At 43.6% G+C, this 26,107-nt stretch overlaps 1 protein-coding gene across 1 annotated transcript in view; it reads right to left on the bottom strand.

The window, feature by feature from the left end:
• Nucleotides 1-26,107, bottom strand: part of LOC110487749 (ecto-NOX disulfide-thiol exchanger 2-like) — a 354,612-nt gene that overhangs the window by 276,231 nt on the left and 52,274 nt on the right. The window contains exon 2 of the mRNA XM_036943160.1: nucleotides 3,336-3,560. The gene's annotated coding sequence lies outside the window, so the exon portion shown is untranslated. The remainder of the gene's footprint in view (nucleotides 1-3,335; nucleotides 3,561-26,107) is intronic.

Genomic DNA, 26,107 nt, shown 5'->3' with positions numbered 1-26,107 from the left:
AAAGGTGCTGATCGTGGACTATTGCAAAAAGGAGGGCTGAACAGGCCCCCATTAACATTGACGGGGCTGTAGTGGAGCGAGTCAAGCGTTTCAAGTTCCAACACACTATCATGGTCCAAACACACCAAGACAGTTGTGAAGAGGGCACGACTACACCTTTTCCCCCTCAGGAGACAAAAAATATTTGGCATGGGTCCCCAGATCCTCAAAAAGTTCTACAGCTGCACCATCAAGAGCCTCCCGGGTGGCGCAGTGGTTAAGGGCGCTGTACTGCAGCGCCAGCAGGGTCTACAGTCAATCACGGATTACAAAAAGAAAACCAGCCCAGTCACGGACCAGGATGCCTTGCTCCCAGGCAGACTAAATAACTTTTTTGCCCGCTTTGAGGACAATACTGACACGGCCCGCAACCAAAACATGCGGACTCTCCTTCACTGCAGCCGAGGTGAGTAAAACATTTAAATGTGTTAACCCTCGCAAGGCTGCAGGCCCAGACGGCATCCCCAGCCGCGCCCTCAGAGCATGCGCAGACCAGCTGGCTGGTGTGTTTACGGACATATTCAATCAATCCCTATCACAGCCTGCTGTTCCCACATGCTTCAAGAGGGCCACCATTGTTCCTGTTCCCAAGAAAGCTAAGGTAACTGAGCTAAACGACTACCGCCCCGTAGCACTCACTTCCGTCATCATGAAGTGCTTTGAGAGACTAGTCAAGGACCATATCACCTCCACCCTACCCGACACCCTAGACCCACTCCAATTTGCTTACCGCCCAAATAGGTCCACAGACGATGCAATCTCAACCACACTGCCCAAACCCATCTGGACAAGAGGAATACCTATGTGAGAATGCTGTTCATTGACTACAGCTCAGCATTTAACATCATAGTACCCTCCAAACTCGTCATCAAGCTTGAGACCCTGGGTCTCGACCCCGCCCTGGGCAACTGGGTAATGGACTTCCTGACGGGCCGCCCCCAGGTGGTGAGGGTAGGTAACAACATCTCCACCCCGCTGATCCTCAACACTGGGGCCCCACAAGGGTGCGTTCTGAGCCCTCTCCTGTACTCCCTGTTCACCCACGACTGCGTGGCCACGCACGCCTCCAACTCAATCATCAACTTTGCGGATGACACAACAGTGGTAAGCTTGATTACCAACAACGACGAGACGGCCTACAGGGAGGAGGTGAGGGCCCTCGGAGTGTGGTGTCAGGAAAATAACCTCACACTCAACGTCAACAAAACAAAGGAGATGATTGTGGACTTCAGGAAACAGCAGAGGGAACACGCCCCTATCCACATCGATGGAACAGTAGTGGAGAGGCTAGCAAGTTTTAGGTTCCTCGGCGTACACATCACAGACAAACTGAATTGGTCCACCCACACAGACAGCATTGTGTAGTTTTGGAATTGTTAGCTAGTAGGTAGTAGTTTTGGAATTGTTAGCTAGATTACTCGTTGGTTATTACTGCATTGTCGGAACTAGAAGCACAAGCATTTCGCTACACTCGCATTAACATCTGCTAACCATGTGTATGTGACAAATAAAATTTGATTTGATTTGCCACCAGAGATTCTGGGTTCGCGCCCAGGCTCTCTCGCAACCAGCCGTGACCGGGAGGTCCGTGGGGCGACGCACAATTGGCCCAGCGCCGTCAGGGTTAGGGAGGGCTTGGCCGTTAGGGATATTCTTGACTCATCGCGCACCAGCGACTCCCGTGGCGGGACGGGCACAGTGCGCGCTAACCAAAGTTGCCAGGTGCACGGTGTTTCCTCCGACACTTTGGTGCGGCTGGCTTCTGGGTTGGATGCGCGCTGTGTTAAGAAGCAGTGTATCGGAGGACGCATGACTTTCAATCTTCGTCTCTCCCGAGCCCGTATGGGAGTTGTAGCGATGAAACAAGATAGTAGCTAATAAACAATTGGATACCACAAAATTGGGGTGAAAAAGGGGTAACATTTTTTTTAAATAAAAAAAGAGCATCCTTACCGGTTGCATCACCGCCTGCTAGGGCAACTGCTCGGCATCTGACCGTAAAGCCGCTACAGACACATCAAATGAATCTAACTTAGTGACAACCGCGATCACACTAATGTGACATTTTCATAACACTACTATCAGAATCTATTTAAAGACTGAAATTTTGTAGTTATACTGTATATTGTATGGTCCAAGGGTGGCATGGCGGTGGAGGACCCCACTGTGGCTCATAGCTGCGCATATGGTAGCATTCCCCGCACAGGCCAGGTACCTTAATGATGGCACGTTGAAAAATGATGTTCCTTTCTCTCCTCCTCGTCTTAGCTAAATTGAATCCAGACTCATTTATGAATATGAGTTTCTAGTGGGCTGGACACATTTTTAACAATGTTTTTTTTCTGATAAAACTAGTTCATTGCATCTGCCATTGAGCCTAGTTTCATAATATTACCATCTGTCCCAGCTGCTTGCCGAAGTTTTGAAGTAATCAGCTCCTATTTGTTCTATTGAGCATCGTGGCACCAACTCGCCTTCCCGAACGTTCCATTCCCAGCTTATTGTTCTACGACACGATGCCTGCTTTGCTATTGATGCCAGCTTTGCTATTGATGGTAATGAGACCTGCCCACGATACTAGTAGTTAAAATAAGAACAACAACAAAAAATTACTCATGGAACTCAGAGGTCATCCTATTGTTTTCTATAGGAAAATATAGGTATGTGTGTCTATTTTGCCAAATATCTCGCAATGTGTATATTTAGATTTTTTTCAGGTTGGACACCATTTTAATCATGAGAATCTCCTCTTTCTAATTACATAAGTTTGGGCATCGTAGTCTGCTGTCATCGATCGCTAGACCAGAAATAGTCAAAGGTTTTAGTCCATTTTTTTCCCTACTTCCTCGTTATGCAGACATAAGCACACTTCGCACCATCGAGGTGCGGATGTCTACTTTCTACACAAGTTATTATTTTTTAGTTTCGTCCTGAGAACAGACTGTAGTGGTAAAATAAAAGGGATGCATTTTTTGGTGCCATTTAGGCTAAATGGAATTCTAAGCGTCACTCCAGTCAAAACAGGCTCTGTGAACGTTTCCATTAATTCCATTGATTCCATTCATTTGCTATAGGCTCGCGCTAGTGTTCCAGTATAACCAACATTCTTTTGTCTTTTTTCAGCCTTCTGTGAATGTTGACTCATTCTATTGTCCAGCCTATTCCTAGGGGATGGGACTTGCATCCAACTTCATGATTCTCTGAAATGACAGTAAATACTGTTGTATACTAAAGTTTACTGGTAACATCAATGTGTCTCTAATGCTTCAAGAGTGTAATACTAGTACATTACTTACCATTTATCCTTCACTCTTTGGGAATTCCTTTCAAATGGGACTCTGTAGATCTGCTTCATCCGGAGATGGTGTTTCTTAAGGACGCGGAATATGGTTGATAAGCTCACTGATGTTATTGAAGATGGCAGGATTTTCAATTATCTGTTGTTGGATTTCACAATGGCAGCCTCCTGTTCGTCTGTAAATAGACGTGTTCTACCACCACGTGATGGTCGTCTTTCAGTTCTACAAAAACAAAATAGCATACACTACAATAAACACTACAGTAAACAAGATAAATATGTTAAAGTAGTATAGCTCCCAATTTCATACAGTAATACATGAAATATTTACTTTGTTTCCTCTTACAGTATGTATTGGAATCTACTGTCTTTACTGTGCTTTATGTAGTACTACTGTCAAGTAGTAAAAGTAGTAGATGTCTGCAGTACATACCTATTCTCATTTTGGAATGTCCGGCTGATGAAGCAGCTCAGATTGGGCTGCATTCTCTGCCCATCCTTTCTCAAGGCAAAACCATGTCATTTTTGTTTTTTTACCCTTTTTTCTCTTCAATTTTGTGGTATCCAATTGGTAGTTAGTCTTGTCCCATCGCTGCAACTCCTGTACGGACTCGGGTGAGTCAAAGGTCGAGAGCCGTGCGTCCTCCAAAACACAACCCAGCCGCACTGATGTGTCGGAGGAAACCGTGTCAGCACGCACTGGGCCCAGTCCGCCACAGGAGTTGCTAGAGAGTGATGGGACAAGGACATCCCTGCCGCCCAAACCCTCCCCTAACCCGGACGACACTGGGACAATTGTGTGCTGCCCCATGGGTCTCCCGGGCGCGGCCGGCTGCACAGAGCCTGGACTCGAACCAGGATCTCTAGTGGCACAGCTAGCACTGCACCACTCGGAAGGCCCAGGCAAAACCATGTTTGACTACATGGTCCACCACAGTCGCCCGAATTTCATCAGAGATTACTCTCCTTGTTCTTGGTTTTCCTCCACCGCTACCTCTCTCTGCCAAGTTTGCTTCCATTGTTCTCCAATTGTTTTGGGGCGGCAGGTAGCCAAGTGGTTAGAGCATTGGACTAGTAACCAAAAGGTTGCAAGGTTGCAAGATCAAATCCCCGAGCTGACAAGGTTAAAATTTGTCATTCTGCCCCTGAACAAGGCAGTTAACCCACTGTTCCTAGGCCTTCATTGAAAATAAGAATTTGTTCTTAATTAACTGACCTGCCTAGTTAAATAAAGGTAAAATAAAAAATAAAAAAAACACAGGAGTACTCACCTGTGGCCTTTTTATCCATACCAAACGTCTGATTGCAAAGTGAACATTTACGCAATTAGTGTTTGCACATGTGAAGAGTGAAAGTGATCAATTGGTAATTGAGCTTTGTGAAAAACTAATCAAATGCCGAACTGGACTATTTACATTGACCCCCCCAAACGTTGTTTTTACACTGCTGCTACTTGCTGCATATGCAAAGTCACTTTACCCTAACCTACATGTACAAATTACCTCGACTTACCTGTACCCCCGCACATTGACTCTGTACCGGTACCCCCTGTATATAGCCTCGTCATCGTTATCTAATTTTCTTGAGTTACTTTTTTATTTGTTTGTTTAACTTTAGTGTATTTAGTAAATATTTTCTTAACTCTATTTCTTGAATTGTTGGTTAAAACCTCTTAAAGCTCCCCTGAATTATTTCAACATTTTGTTAAAAATCGCGCAACATTTCAACGTTCTGCTACTCATGCCAGGAATATAGTATATGCATAGGATTAGTATGTGTGGATAGAAAACACTCTGAAGTTTCTAAAACTGGTTAAATAATGTCTGTGACTATAACAGAACGTGAACAGCAAGCGAATTCCCAAGAAAAACCTGGTCACAAAAACCACAGAAAAGTATTCATCCGCCAGTCTCTGAATTGTTTATTGCAAGCAAAAATAGTTAACGGTGAGGTTGCAGTCCCTACAACTTCCACACGATGTCGCCAGTACTGGCATTTTCATTTGTTTAAATCCTTGGTGAAATGAGAAATAGGCCCTTCCTGTCCTCCAGGAACAGGAAGAGACTTATGGGAGAGAGACAAAGGACCATGATTTCAAGAGTAGCTGCTATTGAATACAGATCGCCCAGTGATCAATTTGATCGATTATTAACGTTTACAAATACCTAAAGTTGGGTTACAAATGTAGTTTGAAGTGTTTTGTAAAAGTTTATAGGCAACTTTTTTAATTAAAAAAAAATGACGTTGCGTTTTAAAACAGAGATTTTCCATGGATCAGACGGGCTATATAAATTGACATTTTGGGTATACATGGACGGATTTAATCGGGAAAAAGACCCAATTGTGATGTTTATGGGACATATAGGAGTGCCAACAAAGAAGCTCGTCAAAGGTAATGAATATTTTATATTTTATTTCTGCGTTTTGTGTAGCGCCGGCTACGCTAATTATTTTGTTTACGTTCCCTTCAGGTATTTCGGGGTGTTGCATGCTATCAGATAATAGCTTCTCATGCTTTCGCCGAAAAGCATTTTAAAAATCTGACATGTTGGCTAGATTCACAACGAGTGTAGCTTTAATTGAGTACCCTGCATGTGTGTTTTAATGGAAGTTTGAGTTTTATCATGTATGATTAGCATTTGGCATTGCGCATTTCCGCAGATTATTGGCCAGGAGAGACGCTAGCCTTAAGAGGTTAAAAACTTCTTAGGGCTGAGATCCCGCTAACGGGATCGATATGACAAACAGCCAGTGAAAGTGCAGGGCGCCAAATTCAAAACAACAGAAATCTCATAGTTAAAATTCCTCAGACATACAAGTATTTCACACCATTTTAAAGATACACTTCTTGTTAATTCCACCACAGTGTCCGATTTCAAATAGGCTTTACGGTGAAAGCCCCACAAACGATTATGTTAGGTCAGGGCCAAGTCACAGAAAAACAGCCATTTTTTCCAGCCAAAGAGAGGAGTCACAAATATCAGAAATAGAGATGGAATTAATCACTAACCTTTGATGATCTTCATCAGATGACACTCGTAGGACTTCATGTTACATGTTATATGTCAAGGCTGAGAAATGCTTGTTCTTCCAACAATCCATCTCCTTCCTAGGGCATCGGATTTCCACTTCAGGAGTGGAAATGGAGAGCGACCGCATTGAGCGGTGTGTAATTGGCCGACACCTGAAGACTCTGTTTACCTCGGTGCCTGTGTTGGCTCATCCGGATCCCTCTTTGCCATTCATAGTGGAGGTGGACGCATCTGAAGCTGGGATAGGAGCAGTGCTCTCTCAGCGTTCGGGTATGCCACTGAAGCTTCGCCCCTGTGCTTTCTTTTCGAAGAAGCTCAGCCCGGCGGAGCGAAACTATGATGTGAGGGACCGGGAGCTGTTAGCTGTCGTAAAAGCCTTGAAGGCATGGAGGCATTGGCTTGAGGGGGCTAAACACCCTTTTCTCATCTGGACTAACCACCGCAATATGGAGTACATCCGGCAGGCGAAGAGACTGAATCCTCGCCAGGCGGTATGGGATGGGAGGTACTGGTGGCCCACTTTAGCTAAGGACGTGAGGATTTATGTTTCCTCCTGCTCGGTGTGCGCCCAGTGCAAGGCTCCTAGACACCTGCCCAGAGGGAAGCTACAACCTTTACCCGTTCCTCAACAGTGGTGGTCACACCTGTCGGTGGGGTTTTTGATTGATCTTCCACCTTCACAGGGTTACACCATGATCCTGGTCGTTGTGGATCTGTTTTCGAAGTCCTGTCGTCTCCTCCCTTTGACTGGTCTCCCTACGGCCTTACAAACTGCAGAGGCCCTGTTTACACACGTTTTCCGGCACTATGGGGTGCCCAAACAAGCCAAAAAGATATCCGCCATATTGTGCAGTCAACAGAAGTCAGAAATAACCTTGTAAATATTCACTTACCTTTGATGATATTCATCAGAATGCACTCCCAGGAATCCCAGTTCCACAATAAATGTTTGTTTCGTTCGATAATGTCCATCATTTATGTCCTAATAGCTCCTTTTGTTTGCGAGTTTGGTAAACTCCAAACTCACGAAGCGCGTTCACTAGGAGCAAACAAAATGTCAAAAAGTTCCGTTACAGTCCGTAGAAACATGTCAAACGATGTATAGAATCAATCTTTAGGATGTTTTTAACATACATTTTCAATAATGTTCCAACCGGAGAATTCCTTTGTCTGTAGAAAAGCAATGGAACAGAGCTCGCTCTCACGTGAATGAGCGTCACGAGCTCAAGGCATTCTGGCAGACCTCTGACTCATTCCCCTTTCATTAGCTCCCACTTCACAGTAGAAGCATCAAACAAGGTTCTAAAGACTGTTGACATCTGGTGGAAGCCTGAGGAAGTGCAATGAACAGTATCCCACTGTATCTTCCATAGGAAATGAGTTGAAAAATGACCAACCTCAGATTTCCCACTTCCCACTTCCTGGTTGGATTCTTTCTCAGGTTTTTGCCTGCCATATGAGTTCTGTTATACTCACAGACATCATTCAAGCAGTTTTAGAAACTTCAGAGTGTTTTCTATCCAAATATACTAATAATATGCATATATTATTGGGACTGGGACTGAGTAGCAGGCAGTTTACTCTGGGCACCTCTGGGCACCTTATTCAGGGCACCTCTGGGCACCTTATTCATCCAAGCTACTCAATACTGCCCCCAGCCAGTAAGCATTTCACAGTAAGGTCTGTTGTATTCGGTGCATGTGACAAATACAATTTGATTTGATAATGCCAAATACAGAGATACAATCCTTAAACAATTTTAATAGAATTGAAGATGTATGGTTTACTACAGAGGACATAAACTCGAAGAGATGTATGGTTTACTACACAGAACAAATACGCCAAGAGGTGCAGGTAATGTATGTGGTCACATTGAAAGGTGACAATGCAGCAGCATGCCAATAGAATTGGCCAAAAGAAGGAAGTAAAATACAAGATGGTAGAAACTCTCAGAGAGCACTGACCCAATTTTGACAAAACTTGTCAAAAGTCTTGCAAATAAAAAAAATCACACTGATTAGCCTAAGGTGGGAGTTATAGTAATTAATTAACTGAACTTTGTGAGTCACACCAAAGAGGAAGAGGCGAGGCGAAGCGAGAGGGATAACTGGGCTCTAAAATCGGTCTATTCCAGCAGGTAGAAAACAAACAAGGCGTTTCTTATTGATGTCAATGAGAGACTGTAGAGGTTTAGTTAACAAAACATTTAATGGCTTATTTACTAAGTCTGGTTTACTTGATCTAATAAACATTTCGTAGTGCTTAGGTTGTTGTGAGTGATAAGTAGGACTCGTGCCATCCTAGCAACCCTCTATATCAGAGTTGTGCCTGTTGTTCACACGTATCTGCCCGCTCATTGGCTAGAATGGTCCCACTTGATCTTGCCTCCTCCCGACAGCCTTCTAGTCTGAGAATTAGTCTATTTAGCTAACATTCTACTCCTTGCCAATCCTTGTCATTGCCAAATGTAATGCCATGTGTCACGCCCTGGCCATAGAGAGGCTTTTTATTCTCTATTTGGTTAGGCCAGGGTGTGACTAGGGTGGGCATTCTATGTCCTTTTTTCTATGTTTTGTATTTCTATGTCTTGGCCTGGTATGGTTCGCAATCAGGGACAGTCTATTGTTGTCTCTGATTGAGAACCATACTTAGGTACCCTTTTCCCCCACCTGTTTTGTGGGAAGTTAACTTTGTAGTTGTTCAGTGCACATAGCCCAAAGCTTCACGGTTGTTTTTTTGTTCTTCGTTTTGTCGGCGTCATTTTTAAATAAAGTTCAAATGTACGCTTACCATGCTGCACCCTGGTCCAGTGCTTCAGCCAGCCGTGACACCATGGCATTTAGCATGTGACATGAAGTACAGGAAGTGGATTAACTAAAGAGACTGGTACTCAGGCTAATCAAAATCCAATCAAATGTATTTATATAGCCCTTCTTGCATCAGCTGATATCTCAAAGTGCTGTACAGAAACCCATTGCCTTCCATTTTGTAAGACATTACATTTTTAGTGGCCACTTGAGTATCTGGTCAATATAATGGACTATCTGTGGTCACACACAATAACTGACATTTGTTCGTCACACACAATCTGAATTGGCCCAATGGGGGGCGCTGCATCATTTGTGGGGGACAACATGTTTACTGTTGCCTTGTTTCTGTCCGAATCCAAACAGAGGGTCACAGGTGTCTGATGTTGATTATTTTTTAAATGCTCTAAAAAGGAAGGGGGGCGGGAGGGAGAAAGATCTAAAGGCAGACAGTGTTTACTGGTTATTATAAACAAAGCCACACACATAGACAGACAAACACACTCTTTGAAGATGGGTTTAAGCAATGCTGACGGAGTGTACTGTGGATTAGGATTAGGACGTGACGAGTTACAAAGGTTAGTGAGGTTGTGCAACAGAAAATGTTATCTGATTTTGTGTAGGCATAAAGAAATGACAGAGGGGGTTGTAATAAGGAAAGAATCCTCTGAGATTATAAATTCCTTTAAATCTCCATATAGCTCCCCAATACCATTACAGCTCTCCTGGGCTGAATTATTACACAACCACCCACAATGTTGATGCGCCCACCAGAGCAGACCTGAGCAGACCTGAGATAAATTTTGTTGGGTCAAAGTTGACATCACAATGCTATTCTGGCTATTGATAAATTGCACCTCCGTCACTCGGTCACGTCATGCCATTGTTATGAACGTTCTCAAGCCACCCTCCACCACTGGTGCCCTAAAGTTGTGATAAGGCCAGTCATTCTGAGTGATGACTAATGAGTGTTTCTAAATTACACTATAGTGGCCAGGAAATATGATGGCATTGCTAAAGTAGGCAACTATTTAGTATCATTATCATGTCATCAAATTTACTTTATTTCGCATAGTTTGTCAAAAATAGCTAGCAAAGCTAACATTAGCAGCTAAAATCCAGTGGTCTCCCCTCTAGCTAACATTATACTGCATCTAAAGACAATCTGGCTTCATCACAATGATGACAAGGTTGTCCTACTACATATTTGCCTCTTTAAGAAATGTCATCATGCGTCCATTGGGGGGGGGGGGGGGGGGGGGGGGGGGGGGGGGGCTTTGGCAGGGTGGGCTTCGGCTGAGAGTTTCCTTTTGTGAGTGCGAGGATGGAGACTTTGCTTTTGACAGAACTTTGAGTTTCTAACACGTACGAACACAGAATTTATTCAAGTAGCTGACCAAATTACTTCTGGATTAAGAGAGATTATGCAAAACTGTAAAGGTAATTTAAGATGCCTTGAGGTTTATTCCCTGCTGCACAGCTTTAAGATCTGAATATAGGATTTATCATTGCCAATGCAATCGAATGTAGTGGGTGATTCATTTGAGAGCAGTGCACTCCAGTAGAGCCCTTTGTGCATCTTTATGGCCATTAAACCAGGGCTTCCATCCACCTTAGTGTCAACCATTTTATGAGGCAGCGAGGATCACATGGAAATCTGGGGCCGGACGGTCAGACTACTACAGAAGAGCCTTTACAAGGACAGAAGAGAAGAGACCCTTTCTGGAACTGATATCCCCAGCTGTGGTTGCACCCATCTAGGAGAGCACTTACTGAAACATACTCTGCTAAACACACGCTACCACACTACCTGATACCCATTTCACACATTAAGACAGGCTACCACAGCTTGTCCCATGTCATGGAACAATATCCATCTATAACCATGAACCAGATCAATTAATTACAGTATGACAAGGGAGTCCAAATCAAATGGAAATGCTGGACAACCATGAATAAAACCTAGGATAGATATGCATTAAAATCTGTGTGAAACTGCAGCAGATTACTGAAAGAATGATGAATCCCAGTATAGCATAACAAAAGTGACTCTAAATTAAATGGAAACACTGGACACCCATGAATAAAACCTTGGTCACAACGGCCTAAGCATTAAACTACTGTTGGATATGCTGTATTTATACAGAAAGATGATCAAAGAGGTGGAAACAAAGGAAAGAGATATCGAATGCTGATCACAAAAACTCCCCTTTTATCTGACTAAACAAAGGACCTCTGTGTTGAAACAGCATAAGGGCCATTTGAAACCTACCCAGCCATGCTGCAGAAATGGAAATGGACAATTAATAAAACAGTACGACATTACCCTTATTGATGGGTGAATGAGTTAGCGACCTTCATGTCGATGAAGTTTTGCATTCTTATCTTCTTGAGTACTCAAAGAGCAGTGACCTGGTTTGTTTACTCATTTTGAGGGTAAACTCGGTGGACAAAAGTCTCCCTTTGGCCCTTCTCGCTGACGTGACAAAAGAAAGGAACATCAACCGTTAGCATCCAGCTCCTGTTCTGTTTTAGAACTGAGGCACTGAGGCAAAAACAAAGATAATTAACAGCGACAAAAACACTGCTAAATAAGGAGATGGGCTGCCTGCACGTTGCCTCAGAGTCTTATTTTCTACAAATCCTGCTTGATGAGCCACTCACATCAAGCCAGTGACAGAGGCATCAAGGCCATGTTCTCTGACCGGAGACAAAACACATTTGAAGTGATTGAAAAAGAGGAAAAAGTCTAGACGAATTAGATAGACGACTGCAGCAGAACTGTTGCCAAGGCTATGCTTCCAACAGGGTGGAGGAAAACGGACAAACTGTCTGATTTTGTGGCTCCGCCAGTTGTTTGAAGATCTGAAGGCTGCCTGCCCTGGCTTGTACACCCAAGACCTAACAGCCACAGCGCCCCGGGGAGTGCATCATCCAGAAGTCACACATCAACCAACTACTGTGTCAGGTCTTGTACTGTATATCAGCCAATCAATGGGACTTTGCTCCCTCTTCTTGTTAAACCTCCTGTGCAGTGGGTTGTAGAGCCATGGAGACCAGAGGACGCAGGAGAACCAAACATGTAGAGTTTAGCCCCAGGCAAGATAGGGAGTGCACTTAGTTCCAACACAATTACACACAGTGCTGCACCTCCAACTATCTCACAGGGATTGGATCCTGCCTCTGGTCAATATCAGAGACGTTGTGTTGTGCCTGTCTTTTCATAGAAACCCACTGTACATACAGAGCTACTTTTGTGGTCCTCTGTGCATCTCCCCACCATCCCTCTCTCGCATCCACTCCTTTCCTCTTCTAGCCTACATCTACTCTCCTCTACCTGCCATTATCTCTCTCTCTCCTCCACACCTGTTAGAAAGGTGTGAACCTGTTCTTTCTCTCTCTGCTCTGTTGTGGGCTAGTGAGGGCCTGGCTCTGTGCCTGAGAATGACAGCTCTTCAAAGGCCTTTGTCAGGTTTTGGCTCGAGGGGGTAGTTGAACAGGAGGTTCCCCAGAGGAGCAGTGCTGCCCAGTAATACCCGTTATATCTCCCCAGAGGAGCAGTGCTGCCCAGTAATACCCGTTATATCTCCCCAGAGGAGCAGTGCTGCCCAGTAATACCCGTTATATCTCCCCAGAGGAGCAGTGCTGCCCAGTAATACCCGTTATATCTCCCCAGAGGAGCAGTGATGCCCAGTAATACCCGTTATATCTCCCCAGAGGAGCAGTGCTGCCCAGTAATATCCGTCACATCTCTACACTGGTATGTTCACCTGCAGCTACATGTCTTCCTACTCAAATCACTGCCAATCCACATTTATCCATATTGCGTGTCATAACCACTACCTGAAGTTGAGATTCAGAATTTTTACTGAATGTCCCATTAAGGCAGAATGGATGAGTACGCATGTACACAACTATACAGATGGTAAATACATAATACTATCACGTATTGCCATCTACTCTAATGTTGCTCAGTGAGTAAAACAGACACATGAGAGCAAGAATTGAATGCCTGTACTAAGTGACCACAAAAGTTATCCTTATACATTTACAATGTGGCACAAATAAACTGAAAGTTGGTTAATTAGGCCACTGCATCAACAAATCCATGCTGAGAGTCTTTTATGGATTCATGAAAAATAACACAAATGTCTCCTGTCCAAATCTCCATAACAGAATCATCATCACTCAACTACTCATCATCAACCACCGTACAATCCTACTGATCATAAGACAACATCCCCCGTACAATCCTACTGTTCATAAGACAACATCCCCCATACAATCCTACTGTTCATAAGACAACATCCCCCATACAATCCTACTGTTAATAAGACAACAACCCCCGTACAATCCTACTGTTTATAAGACAACATCCCCCGTACAATCCTACTGTTCATAAAACAATAACACCCGTACCATCCTACTGTTCATAAGACAACAACCCCTGTACAATCCTACTGATCATAAGACAACATCCCCCGTACAATCCTACTGTTCATAAGACAACATCCCCCATACAATCCTACTGTTAATAAGACAACAACCCCCGTACAATCCTACTGTTCATAAGACAACAACCCCCGTACCATCCTACTGTTCATAAGACAACAACCCCCGTACAATCCTACTGTTCATAAGACAACAACCCCCGTACAATCCTACTGTTCATGAGACAACAACCCCCCGTACAATCCTACTGTTCATAAGACAACAACCCCTGTACAATCCTACTGTTCATAAGACAACAACCCCCGTACAATCCTACTGTTCATAAGACAACAACCCCCGTACAATCCTACTGTTCATAAGACAACAACCCCTGTACAATCCTACTGTTCATAAGACAACAACCCCCGTACAATCCTACTGTTCATAAGACAACATCCCCCGTACCATCCTACTGTTTATAAGACAACATCCCCCGTACAATCCTACTGATCATAAGACAACATCCCACGTACCATCCTACTGTTCATAAGACAACAACCCCTGTACCATCCTACTGTTCATAAGACAACATCCCACGTACCATCCTACTGTTCATAAGACAACAACCCCTGTACCATCCTACTGTTCATAAGACAACAACCCCCGTACAATCCTACTGTTCATAAGACAACATCCCCCGTACCATCCTACTGTTTATAAGACAACAACCCCCGTACAATCCTACTGTTCATAAAACAACAACCCCTGTACAATCCTACTGTTCATAAGACAACACCCGTACCATCCTACTGTTTATAAGACAACATCCCCCGTACAATCCTACTGATCATAAGACAACATCCCACGTACCATCCTACTGTTCATAAGACAACAACCCCTGTACCATCCTACTGTTCATAAGACAACATCCCACGTACCATCCTACTGTTCATAAGACAACAACCCCTGTACCATCCTACTGTTCATAAGACAACAACCCCCGTACAATCCTACTGTTCATAAGACAACATCCCCCGTACAATCCTACTGTTCATAAGACAACATCCCCCGTACCATCCTACTGTTTATAAGACAACAACCCCCGTACAATCCTACTGTTCATAAAACAACAACCCCTGTACAATCCTACTGTTCATAAAACAACAACCCCCGTACAATCCTACTGTTCATAAAACAACAACCCCCGTACCATCCTACTGTTCATAAGACAACATCCCCCATACCATCCTACTGTTTATAAGACAACATCCCCCGTACCAACCTAGTGTTCATAAGACAAAGACCCCTGTACCATCCTACTGTTCATAAGACAACAACCCCCGTACAATCCTACTGTTCATAAGACAACATCCCCCGTACCATCCTACTGTTCATAAGACAACATCCCCCGTACCAACCTAGTGTTCATAAGACAACATCCCCCGTACCATCCTACTGTTCATAAGACAACAACCCCCGTACAATCCTACTGTTCATAAGACAACAACCCCCGTACAATCCTACTGTTCATAAGACAACATCCCCCGTACCATCATACTGTTCATAAGACAACATCCATCGTACCAACCTAGTGTTCATAAGACAACATCACCGGTACCATCCTACTGTTCATAAGACAACTTCCCCCGTACCATCCTACTGTTCATAAGACAACATCCCCCGTACCAACCTAGTGTTCATAAGACAACATCCCCCGTACAATCCTACTGTTCATAAGACAACATCCCCCGTACCGTCCTACTGTTCATAAGACAACATCCCCCGTACCATCCTACTGTTCATAAGACAACAACCCCTGTACCAACCTAGTGTTCATAAAACAACAACCCCCGTACCATCCTACTGTTCATAAGACAACATCCCCCGTACCATCCTACTGTTCATAAGACAACAACCCCTGTACAATCCTACTGTTCATAAAACAACAACCCCCGTACAATCCTACTGTTCATAAGACAACATCCCCCGTACCATCCTACTGTTCATAAAACAACAACCCCTGTACCATCCTACTGTTCATAAAACAATCCCTGTACCATCCTACTGTTCATAAGAAAACAATCCCCATACCATCCTACTGTTCATAAGACAACAATCCCCGTACCATCCTACTGTTCATAAAACAACAATCGCCGTACCATCCTACTGTTCATAAGACAACAATCCCCGTACCATCCTACTGTTCATAAGACAACAATCCCCGTACCATCCTACTGTTCATAAAAGAGCCCCTTGTACCATCCTACTGTTCATTAGACAACAACCCCTGTACCATCCTACTGTTCATAAGACAACAACCCCTGTACCATCCTACTGTTCATAAGACAACATCCCACGTACCATCCTACTGTTCATAAGACAACAACCCCTGTACCATCCTACTGTTCATAAGACAACAACCCCCGTACAATCCTACTGTTCATAAAAGAGCCCCTTGTACCATCCTACTGTTCATTAGACAACAACCCCTGTACCATCCTACTGTTCATAAGACAACAACCCCTGTACCATCCTACTGTTCATAAGACAACATCCCACGTACCATCCTACTGTTCATAAGACAACAACCCCCGTACCATCCTACTGTTCATAAGACAACAATCCCCGTACCATCCTACTGTTCATAAAAGAGCCCCTTGTACCATCCTACTGTTCATTAGACAACAACCCCTGTACCATCCTACTGTTCATAAGACAACAACCCCTGTACCATCCTACTGTTCATAAGACAACATCCCACGTACCATCCTACTGTTCATAAGACAACAACCCCTGTACCATCCTACTGTTCATAAGACAACAATCGCCGTACCATCCTACTGTTCATAAGACAACAATCCCCGTACCATCCTACTGTTCATAAGACAACAATCCCCGTACCATCCTACTGTTCATAAAAGAGCCCCTTGTACCATCCTACTGTTCATTAGACAACAACCCCTGTACCATCCTACTGTTCATAAGACAACAACCCCTGTACCATCCTACTGTTCATAAGACAACATCCCACGTACCATCCTACTGTTCATAAGACAACAACCCCCGTACCATCCTACTGTTCATAAGACAACAATCCCCGTACCATCCTACTGTTCATAAAAGAGCCCCTTGTACCATCCTACTGTTCATTAGACAACAACCCCTGTACCATCCTACTGTTCATAAGACAACAACCCCTGTACCATCCTACTGTTCATAAGACAACATCCCACGTACCATCCTACTGTTCATAAGACAACAACCCCTGTACCATCCTACTGTTCATAAGACAACTACCCCCGTACAATCCTACTGTTCATAAGACAACATCCCCCGTACCATCCTACTGTTTATAAGACAACAACCCCCGTACAATCCTACTGTTCATAAAACAACAACCCCTGTACAATCCTACTGTTCATAAGACAACACCCGTACCATCCTACTGTTTATAAGACAACATCCCCCGTACAATCCTACTGATCATAAGACAACATCCCCCGTACCATCCTACTGTTCATAAGACAACATCCCCCGTACCATCCTACTGTTTATAAGACAACAACCCCCGTACAATCCTACTGTTCATAAAACAACAACCCCTGTACAATCCTACTGTTCATAAGACAACACCCGTACCATCCTACTGTTTATAAGACAACATCCCCCGTACAATCCTACTGTTCATAAGACAACATCCCCCGTACCATCCTACTGTTCATAAGACAACATCCCCCGTACCAACCTAGTGTTCATAAGACAACATCACCGGTACCATCCTACTGTTCATAAGACAACATCCCCCGTACCATCCTACTGTTCATAAGACAACATCCCCCGTACCATCCTAATGTTTATAAGACAACATCCCCCGTACAATCCTACTGATCATAAGACAACATCCCCCGTACCAACCTAGTGTTCATAAGACAAAGACCCCTGTACCATCCTACTGTTCATAAGACAACAACCCCCATACAATCCTACTGTTCATAAGACAACATCCCCCGTACCATCCTACTGTTCATAAGACAACATCCATCGTACCAACCTAGTGTTCATAAGACAACATCACCGGTACCATCCTACTGTTCATAAGACAACATCCCCCGTACCATCCTACTGTTCATAAGACAACATCCCCCGTACCAACCTAGTGTTCATAAGACAACATCCCCCGTACAATCCTACTGTTCATAAGACAACATCCCCCGTACCGTCCTACTGTTCATAAGACAACATCCCCCGTACCATCCTACTGTTCATAAGACAACAACCCCTGTACCAACCTAGTGTTCATAAAACAACAACCCCCGTACCATCCTACTGTTCATAAGACAACATCCCCCGTACCATCCTACTGTTCATAAGACAACAACCCCTGTACAATCCTACTGTTCATAAAACAACAACCCCTGTACAATCCTACTGTTCATAAGACAACATCCCCCGTACCATCCTACTGTTCATAAAACAACAACCCCTGTACCATCCTACTGTTCATAAAACAATCCCTGTACCATCCTACTGTTCATAAGAAAACAATCCCCATACCATCCTACTGTTCATAAGACAACAATCCCCGTACCATCCTACTGTTCATAAAACAACAATCGCCGTACCATCCTACTGTTCATAAGACAACAATCCCCGTACCATCCTACTGTTCATAAGACAACAATCCCCGTACCATCCTACTGTTCATAAAAGAGCCCCTTGTACCATCCTACTGTTCATTAGACAACAACCCCTGTACCATCCTACTGTTCATAAGACAACAACCCCTGTACCATCCTACTGTTCATAAGACAACATCCCACGTACCATCCTACTGTTCATAAGACAACAACCCCTGTACCATCCTACTGTTCATAAGACAACAACCCCCGTACAATCCTACTGTTCATAAGACAACATCCCCCGTACCATCCTACTGTTTATAAGACAACAACCCCCGTACAATCCTACTGTTCATAAAACAACAACCCCTGTACAATCCTACTGTTCATAAGACAACACCCGTACCATCCTACTGTTTATAAGACAACATCCCCCGTACAATCCTACTGATCATAAGACAACATCCCCCGTACCATCCTACTGTTCATAAGACAACATCCCCCGTACCATCCTACTGTTTATAAGACAACAACCCCCGTACAATCCTACTGTTCATAAAACAACAACCCCTGTACAATCCTACTGTTCATAAGACAACACCCGTACCATCCTACTGTTTATAAGACAACATCCCCCGTACAATCCTACTGTTCATAAGACAACATCCCCCGTACCATCCTACTGTTCATAAGACAACATCCCCCGTACCAACCTAGTGTTCATAAGACAACATCACCGGTACCATCCTACTGTTCATAAGACAACATCCCCCGTACCATCCTACTGTTCATAAGACAACATCCCCCGTACCAACCTAGTGTTCATAAGACAACATCCCCCGTACAATCCTACTGTTCATAAGACAACATCCCCCGTACCGTCCTACTGTTCATAAGACAACATCCCCCGTACCATCCTACTGTTCATAAGACAACAACCCCTGTACCAACCTAGTGTTCATAAAACAACAACCCCCGTACCATCCTACTGTTCATAAGACAACATCCCCCGTACCATCCTACTGTTCATAAGACAACAATCCCTGTACAATCCTACTGTTCATAAAACAACAACCCCCGTACAATCCTACTGTTCATAAGACAACATCCCCCGTACCATCCTACTGTTCATAAAACAACAACCCCTGTACCATCCTACTGTTCATAAAACAATCCCTGTACCATCCTACTGTTCATAAGAAAACAATCCCCATACCATCCTACTGTTCATAAGACAACAATCCCCGTACCATCCTACTGTTCATAAAACAACAATCGCCGTACCATCCTACTGTTCATAAGACAACAATCCCCGTACCATCCTACTGTTCATAAGACAACAATCCCCGTACCATCCTACTGTTCATAAAAGAGCCCCTTGTACCATCCTACTGTTCATTAGACAACAACCCCTGTACCATCCTACTGTTCATAAGACAACAACCCCTGTACCATCCTACTGTTCATAAGACAACATCCCACGTACCATCCTACTGTTCATAAGACAACAACCCCTGTACCATCCTACTGTTCATAAGACAACAACCCCCGTACAATCCTACTGTTCATAAGACAACATCCCCCGTACCATCCTACTGTTTATAAGACAACAACCCCCGTACAATCCTACTGTTCATAAAACAACAACCCCTGTACAATCCTACTGTTCATAAGACAACACCCGTACCATCCTACTGTTTATAAGACAACATCCCCCGTACAATCCTACTGATCATAAGACAACATCCCACGTACCATCCTACTGTTCATAAGACAACAACCCCTGTACCATCCTACTGTTCATAAGACAACATCCCACGTACCATCCTACTGTTCATAAGACAACAACCCCTGTACCATCCTACTGTTCATAAGACAACAACCCCCGTACAATCCTACTGTTCATAAGACAACATCCCCCGTACAATCCTACTGTTCATAAGACAACATCCCCCATACCATCCTACTGTTTATAAGACAACATCCCCCGTACAATCCTACTGATCATAAGACAACATCCCCCGTACCAACCTAGTGTTCATAAGACAACAACCCCTGTACCATCCTACTGTTCATAAGACAACAACCCCCGTACAATCCTACTGTTCATAAGACAACATCCCCCGTACCAACCTAGTGTTCATAAGACAACATCCCCCGTACCATCCTACTGTTCATAAGACAACAACCCCCGTACAATCCTACTGTCCATAAAACAACAACCCCTGTACAATCCTACTGTTCATAAAACAACAACCCCCGTACAATCCTACTGTTCATAAAACAACAACCCCCGTACCATCCTACTGTTCATAAAACAACATCCCCCGTACAATCCTACTGTTCATAAGACAACATCCCCCATACCATCCTACTGTTTATAAGACAACATCCCCCGTACAATCCTACTGATCATAAGACAACATCCCCCGTACCAACCTAGTGTTCATAAGACAACAACCCCTGTACCATCCTACTGTTCATAAGACAACAACCCCCGTACAATCCTACTGTTCATAAGACAACATCCCCCGTACCAACCTAGTGTTCATAAGACAACATCCCCCGTACCATCCTACTGTTCATAAGACAACAACCCCCGTACAATCCTACTGTTCATAAGACAACAATCCCCGTACCATCCTACTGTTCATAAAACAACAATCGCCGTACCATCCTACTGTTCATAAGACAACAATCCCCGTACCATCCTACTGTTCATAAGACAACAATCCCCGTACTATCCTACTGTTCATAAAAGAGCCCCTTGTACCATCCTACTGTTCATTAGACAACAACCCCTGTACCATCCTACTGTTCATAAGACAACAACCCCCGTACCATCCTACTGTTCACAACAACCCCCGTACAATCCTATTGTTCATAAAACAACAACCCCCGTACCATCCTACTGTTCATAAGACAACAACCCCCGTATCATCCTACTGTTCATAAGAAAACAATCCCCATACCATCCTACTGTTCATAAAACAACAATCGCCGTACCATCCTACTGTTCATAAGACAACAATCGCCGTACCATCCTACTGTTCATAAGACAACAATCCCCGTACCATCCTACTGTTCATAAAAGAGCCCCTTGTACCATCCTACTGTTCATTAGACAACAAACCCTGAACCATCCTACTGTTCATAAGACAACAACCCCCGTACCATCCTACTGTTCACAACAACCCCCGTATCATCCTACTGTTCATAAGACAACAACCCCCATACCATCCTACAGTTCATAAGACAACAACCCCTGTACCATCCTACTGTTCATAAGACAACAACCCCTGTACCATCCTACTGATCATAAGACAACATCCCCCGTATCATCCTACTGTTCATAAAACAACAACAACCTCTTTACCATCCTACTGTTCATAAGACAACAATCCCCGTACAATCCTACTGATCATAAGACAACAACCCCTGTACCGTCCTACTGTTCATAAAACAACAACAACCTCTTTACCATCCTACTGTTCATAAGACAACAACCCCCGTACCATCCTACTGTTCATAAGACAACATCCCCCGTACAATCCTACTGTTCATAAGACAACAATCCCCGTACCATCCTACTGTTCATAAAACAACAACCCCCGTATCATCCTACTGTTCATAAGACAACAACCCCCGTACCATCCTACTGTTCATAAGACAACAACCCCTGTACCATCCTACTGTTCATAAGACAACAACACCCGTACCATCCTACTGTTCACAACAACCCCCGTACAATCCTACTGTTCATAAAACAACAACCCCCGTACCATCCTACTGTTCATAAGACAACAACCCCTGTACCTTCCTACTGTTCATAAAACAACAACCTCTTTACCATCCTACTGTTCATAAGACAACAACCCGCATACCATCCTACTGTTCATAAGACAACAACCCCCGTACCATCCTACTGTTCATAAGACAACAACCCCCGTATCATCCTACTGTTCATAAGACAACAACCCCGGTACCATCCTACTGTTCATAAGACAACAACCCCGGTACCATCCTACTGTTCATAAGACAACAACCCCTGTACCAGCCTACTGTTCATAAGACAACAACACCCGTACCATCCTACTGTTCATAAAACAACAACCCCCGTACCATCCTACTGTTCATAAAACAACAACCCCTGTACCATCCTACTGTTCATAAAACAATCCCTGTAGCATCCTACTGTTCATAAGACAACAATCCCCGTACCATCCTACTGTTCATAAAACAACAATCCACGTACCATCCTACTGTTCATAAGAAAACAATCCCCATACCATGCTACTGTTCATAAGAAAACAATCCCCATACCATCCTACTGTTCATAAAACAACAATCCCCGTACCATCCTACTGTTCATAAAACAACAATCCCTGTACCATCCTACAGTTCATAAGACAACAATCCCCGTACCATCCTACTGTTCATAAAAGAGCCCCTTGTACCATCCTACTGTTCATAAGACAACAACCCCTGTACCATCCTACTGTTCATAAGACAACAACCCCTGTACCATCCTATTGTTCATAAGACAACAATCCCTGTACCATCCTACTGTTCGTAAAACAACAACTCCTGTACCATCCTACTGTTCATAAGTGGTCACATGAGCCCCATTTTTCTCTAATAGGAAGTCTGGACCGTTGACTAGCCCTGGCCCAGACCCTAACGAGAGAGCAATGGGAAGTTAGGTAAACAAGCCCAATCCGCTCCATTAACACGAGGACCACAGGCTCCCCTGCCGCCCCACCATTAATTATCTGGTCTTACAGGAAGATTAGAGAGAAAACAAGAGGAGAGATAGGGAAAATAACACACAGCTAGACTCTACTGGGCCTCCCCTCTTTAATTACCAACCCAGCAGAAACACACAGGCAGTATTGCAACGAAGAGGCAGAACTTAACGCGCACCTACAGTACAGATTAACGAACACAGCAGTGGTATTAACTACCAGACCAGCTGATCTGACATTGTTTTATATTTTATCTTTATTTATCTAGGCAAGTCAGTTAAGATCAGATTCTTATTTACAATGATGACCTACCCTGACCAAACCCTAAACCGGACAACGCTGACCAATTGTGCACCACCCTATGAGACTCCCAATCACAGCCGGTTGTGATACAAGCCAAGATCAAACCAGGGTCTGTAGTGACGCCTCTAGCACTGAGATGCAATGCCTTAGACCGCTGCTCCAAAGTGTCAAGCTGGCTTGATACTTAACAGTGGAAATGGCATGGGAAATGGTTATTGTCTGTGTTCAATACACACGTCCCAATGAAGTAACATTCTATCAGGAACAACTCAATTGAAATAAGGAAAAATATAAATGGAAGAATATGACATACAACTGAAATAGAAAAATTAGACTGGAAAAGTAGCCTATGATTTAGTTAACACGATTCACTGCAGACAATTGCCTAGCCAAACTATGCCTACATCGAGGCTACTCTTCTGCGAAAATAAAGTTATTGAGGATCAACTTTTTATTAATTACCACATTGCAGCCTAAATGAAAGTGATATGGATTGCAGCAACGTATGATAGACAATTTAAAGACAATTTAAATATCATTATAAAACAAAGCACTTTGCACCTGTTTCATTGGTTAAGATAATCACTTCCAAATAATAAGAAATGACTCTCCCTACCACATTTCTTTCCAATTCAGACATTGTTTCTTCAATAAGTAAAATAAAGTAGTACAGTAGGTCTACTAGCCTAATAACCCTGAGCCCTGTACGAGCCCTGTACGAACATATAAAGGTTCACTTTTCAGTGTTATCATGTTGTAGACAAATAAATAAACCATCTTGGTTATCCACACAACTCGGCTATCCCCTCTTGATAAGAAATGGCCATATTCAATTCAGATAAGTAAAATCATTAATGAATTACATAAATTGTAAACAAATTCATTTATCCCACACCATAATTCTTTCACTCATAAAATGTGTAGGGAAGGCTGCATTGTCATAGTAGATTTGCCGTGGTAAACGAGGAAATGAAATAATTTTCAGTACAGTATGTCAAATAGATAAATCACCCTTAGTCAGTTAAAATTGCAGGATTAAATTGTTCCGATGTTAATACCCACCAGAGGGTGAAAACGTCTTGAAAAATGTTGCTTGCAATCTAGGACTAAAACATAACCCCGACATCCAATCTGCGTTATGAAGCAGTAAATCGGTGTTGGATGATGGTTACAATTGATATCAGCTGTGCGGGTGATTTTAGCACATATTGGTGATTTAATGGGAGATCAGCTGGCGAGAATCTAGTGGCCATCGATAGTTGTAATTGGCCCAACAGAGACTAGTGGATAACGCACAGGACAGCTCTAGATGCTCTTGTCTGGCCCAGTTTGAATTTTCTCTCTCGCTCTCTCCCCTCCATTCATCAATCTGTCTCCATCAGCCAGAGAGACAGGCTAGGGGTCCTGTTAGCCATCTCAAGTCCAGTGTGTGCGTGCATGTGTGCAGCTGGAGGGGAGTGGGTGAGTCTATGTCTAACTGAGTGTAGACTCCAGCAGAGCAACAGCTGCAGCAGGGTCTGTTCTGGGTCCCTCCCTCCTTCCATCCTCTGTGGTGTCCAGGCTGCTGAGGGGGAGGCAGATCTACAGGGGTCTGCCGCTCCCCACTATTAAACTTTAATCCCTCAAAGCGGGATAAGGTAAACATTTGATTGCAGGAGAGGTGATTGATGTGGGGCTGTCAGTAAGTCAGCGGTTTGCATGTGCTCAGATCCATAGCAGGCACACACACACACACACACACACACACACACACACACACACACACACACACACACACACACACACACACACACACACACACACACACACACACACACACACACACACACACACACACACACACACACACACACACACACACACACACACACTAAAGTCAAGGTCATCTGAAGCCTTGCCAGGCAGAGTATTTGGGGAGTGGTGTAAGGTGGTGTATGGAGAGCTGAGCTGTGTGAATACTGATGCACCACTTTGAGTTGGGGATGTGGAGCTTCATTCCAGCAGAATGACATTAATATGAGGAGATGAGTCTGTGTGAATTGACCGTAGAGAAGACTGTTCTCTCTCAAAGTGCCCCAGTGAGGACTGAGCCTATTATTTCTCCTTCCTGACCAAAAGAGTGAAGATATTTCACCCATGGCAAGGACCACATTTCCCCAGAAAGCCATGTGATCTACTTTTTAGAGGAAACCAAGCCATGTGTTAGAAATAACCTTTTAGAGCAGGGCAAATTCAGTCCTTGAAGGCCTGACTGGTGTCAGTTTTGCCCCAGCCCCAGCTAACACACCTAACTCCAATAATCACCTAATCATGATCTTCAGTTTACAATGCGATTTGATTAATCAGCTGTGTTTGCTAGGGATGGAGAAAAAATGTGACACCAATCAGGCCCTCGAGGACTGGAGTTACCCACCACTGTTTTAGAGGACAATGACTGAGTAGGTCCACATTATTGACCCATGCTTAAAAGGGGAAAATTCTCTGGAGTATCTACTCAGATATATAATATATAGGTCTACTCAGATAGATAATGTATATGTCAACTCAGATAGATAATGTATGTCTTCTCAGATATATAATGTATAGGTCTACTCAGATAGATAATGTATAGGTCTACCCAGATAGATAATGTATATGTCTACTCATATAGATAATGTATAGGTCTACTCAGATAGATAATGTATGGGTCTACTCAGATAGATAATGTATAGGTCTACTCAGATAGATAATGTATAGTTCTACCCAGATAGATAATGTATAGGTCTACTCAGATAGATAATGTATAGTTCTACCCAGATAGATAATGTATAGGTCTACTCAGATAGATAATGTA

Source organism: Oncorhynchus mykiss, chromosome 14 (genome assembly GCF_013265735.2).
Source record: "Oncorhynchus mykiss isolate Arlee chromosome 14, USDA_OmykA_1.1, whole genome shotgun sequence".
NCBI classification, from domain to species: Eukaryota; Metazoa; Chordata; class Actinopteri; order Salmoniformes; family Salmonidae; genus Oncorhynchus; species Oncorhynchus mykiss.
Note: the sequence above shows the minus strand (reverse complement) of the source record. Positions and strands in the feature narration are given on the sequence as shown.